Source organism: Limulus polyphemus, unplaced genomic scaffold (assembly GCF_000517525.1).
Source record: "Limulus polyphemus unplaced genomic scaffold, Limulus_polyphemus-2.1.2 Scaffold8077, whole genome shotgun sequence".
NCBI classification, from domain to species: Eukaryota; Metazoa; Arthropoda; class Merostomata; order Xiphosura; family Limulidae; genus Limulus; species Limulus polyphemus.
In genome coordinates, this window is record NW_013673687.1 from 23,440 (window position 1) to 27,290 (window position 3,851).

Genomic DNA, 3,851 nt, shown 5'->3' on the forward strand with positions numbered 1-3,851 from the left:
TTATTCCACAGATATGATATAAAGTTTTTATTTATCTACCTGTCGTTCAAACGTTCATCATTCTTTAAATCACGTATTCTTAATATATATAGGACTTTATATACTTATCCTTAGTTATCTCTGTAAAAGGTCATCATTGGTTCCGCGATATGACTGCGGTATGTTTTAACAACGTTAAAAACCGGGTTTCGATACTCGTGGCGAGTTCAGCATAGATTTCTCATTGTGTATTTTTATACCTTAATAACAAACAAACAAAAATTCTACAAAAAGATTTAACTTTTGAGTATGATATTATGATATTTATTATTTTCACATCCCTAATTAAAAATATCATGCACATTAAATGTAAATTTACAAATTATGTGAACTTTTTGAAGAATCAAACTAATCTAAAAGTATGCATATTATTTCATAAGTAATTGTCTAATGGGTTTTTCCTACCCAAGAAATTGAAAAAATAATTCTTTGATAACAGAAATTGAAAGCTCAGTGTTCGTTCTTGTGGTTTTGATTCAGGTACAAGATGTACTTCCTTCAATATGTGTTTAAGATATTCAGAAGTGTTTTGTTAATTTTAGTTTATATTTATCGTCCCCTTCTCGATGGTTCAGCGTTAAGTCTGAGGTTTATTACTCTACTCTAAAATTCGGGTTTCGATATCTGCAGTAGGCATAGTTCACGTAGCCCATTACTATACATTTTGCTTATGATTGAAAACACAACTTTTACTAATCAAAGGGGTTTGAGTAACTTACAAAAAATTATTTGTATCTCACTTATTCTTCTAATATTTATTTTCAAAAAGCTATACTAATCCTAAAGTGCGTTTATGATGTTACGAAAACACGTAGGTTCTAAAAATCAAATCATGACAAAAATACGAAATCATATGAACCGCGACCTTTCGAAAGTGAACCTTTTTTCATCAGGGACAAACTAGTCCGTTTGTTGAAGGCTTTCTTTCCACTTTTATATCTCTTTCTTTGTAGAATACATTATATTAAATTGTTAGATTAAATACTATATTTTAATAGATAATTTTAACAGGTATTTTGTATATATCTCAACAGGTGATTCACTTAAGTACCACAACGGTTCACGTTTCTCAACAGAAGATCAAGACAACGATGCAAATTCGAAAAGTTGTTCTACTGAATATGGTGGTGATGGTGGATGGTGGTTTAATACGTGTGTCCACAGTAACTTAAACGGTGTTTACCACAAGAGTGGTAAATCTTCAAAAGCTTGGAGGGGAATTAGTTGGAACAATTTTGGTGGGGGGGATGTTTCACTAAAAAGAACAACGATGAAAATTAGACCAACTCACTTTACTATTCCTCAATGAATTTGCATTCTTTGCGAAACAGTAAAGCTTGATTTTGAAATACATAATATGTAAGTTTAATTGTTTTTGTCTCATTATTTAACTTTAAATCATCTGTGAAAAACTGTAGTTAAAAAAAAACATATCAAGCTTGTATACCTGTCCATACATATAATTAAATAATAAATTACCAGTGTTTTCCAGAGTTGACCATTATTACTTTCTACATTTCGTGACATATTGATCTAGGTTTACCGAATATGGTCGTATATAATTCTAATGGGTGAAACTATCGTGATTCATAACGTGACTAACGACTCTGTTCATACTTTATAAATACTTTTTTCTGTTTCAACATTACACTACAATAATCTGTCGATAACACCTGCAGTATTAAATACTAGCTTATTGTTTAAAATTGTTCTGAAATTAACTGATTTCAGAAATAATTATTATTTGTTTTAAAGAAATACTAAAAGACAAAGATTTGTTTTAGGTAAACAACTGATAAAATGGTGATGAACTTCTCAGCTAAAGGATGTCAAACCAGCAGATTTCCATGCTGCAATACTACCTTTTTCGTTCTTTAGAAGTTGACAACTACTCACAGGTCAGGCATGGCTGAGAGGATAATTTTCTTTGACTCTGGATCTGAGGGTTTGTGATTCTCTCCCTCTTGCTACAAAAATCCACTCTGTCAGTCTTGTACTACAAGATTTACAGTTAAATCACAATATTCGGTCAGGAGAGAGTCGCCAAAGTATTCCAACGTAATGGAATACTTATAGAAACAAAACATTAAACATGCAACAAAGAGAGATTAATGAAAAGTTAGTTAAACTATAGAAAACTTGTATTTTATCAATCCTTAAATTTAGGTTTTATGTTAATAATTGTTTAAAAATTGTATTTTCATTTCATCAAATAAATCAATTGTCTTATCTAAAGATATCTTGGAACTTCTTTACTTTTAATTACTTTAACGCTGTAGTATATTTTTGTTAAACACAAAGCTACACAATGGGCTATTTGTGCCTTGCCCACTTGAGGTATCGAACCGCTAATTCCAGTGTTTTAAACCTACAATTGTATCGTTGAGTTTTCGTGAGGCTAAAACAGTGAAACATGAAACTTGACGTCGTATATATAATGGTTGCAATTACTCATTTTACTTTTGTCTAGAATTCAAATTATTCTGCTTGAATCTGTTGCTAAGAGATAAAAATAGCGTATTGGTTTACAACAGACGGTAATTTTTTACAATAATATGCTATGATACTGCTTTTATATCTAAACAATATTGGTTATAATAAATATTAAAAACACGGTAATACCAAAAAACATCTTTAATATGGACGTTTGGGAATTTCCTTATATTTAATCATTAACGTTAATATCTCAAAAAATTAGTTTATAATATTCGAACAACAAACACAACATTAGTATTAAGCGAGTTTTCATATTCAATTAGAAGTTTAGAAAGAGCAGATTAAAACGGTAATAATGTAATGGAAGGTACGATAAAACATGCGGCATACACATGTTTAATAAATAACATTGGTAAGAGAAACTATTATAGAAAAAGGCTTAAGTATGTGTATAAACACTATATCTTTAAAATAATAATAAACATCAAATAAAACCACTGAGATTTCGGAATTAATTAAACTAATGACAACAGGAAGGAGTTGATGTTATTATTTAGTGTCGGGTGGTCATTGAAAATAGGCAGTGTTTCTTTACTAAAGAGTTTGTAATTTGTGGTTCCGGAGTCGAGAATTTTAAAGTTTTCCTCAAGTATGGGGTGGTTGTTATTCTTACTGCGCAACCGGATACAAGACTCGGGTGGATTACTTAACATCCACTTCATGCTGAAATTTCCATGTTCTCGTGTTCACGTATTTGTATGTGACGTGTAGTTTTACCAATATAGGTAGCTTTACAGCTACTACAAGTGTATTTATTTACGACCCACGAGCGCATAGGAATGTGTAGAGTTTCTTTGGTTTTAAAGTTATTTTTAATTCTAAATGTTTACGTAAATACTCAACGTAGCTTAATTTGTTTTGATTATATTTTGAAGTTGGTATTTGAGTTTAAAACTTTGTTTGCCAATGAAAGGAATGATAGAAATAGTGGATATTTTGAGACATTGTGTGACTTTTTTGTAGGTTCTATTTTATTTAAAATGTTCATGTGATAATAAATTAAGGGGATAACTATTACTTTGTAATATGTCATGAATTTTTGAAATTTCTGAATGAAGACAGAAGTAGTCGGAACAGATATTACAGGCTCTGTTTAGAATATTTAGAACAAAGTTAGGTTTCATGGAATGTGATATGAAACTGTTGAAACCAGTGTATAAACCAGTAAATGTTTCTTTTTTCCATCTCACATATAAAGTTTATATTTGGATGTTGTCAGTTTAGATATTCTAAAACTACTTGTCGTGATCAGTGTTTTCAAAGAGTACAAAGTAACATCAACGAACCTTTTATTTAATATTGGTTTGTAATAAAGG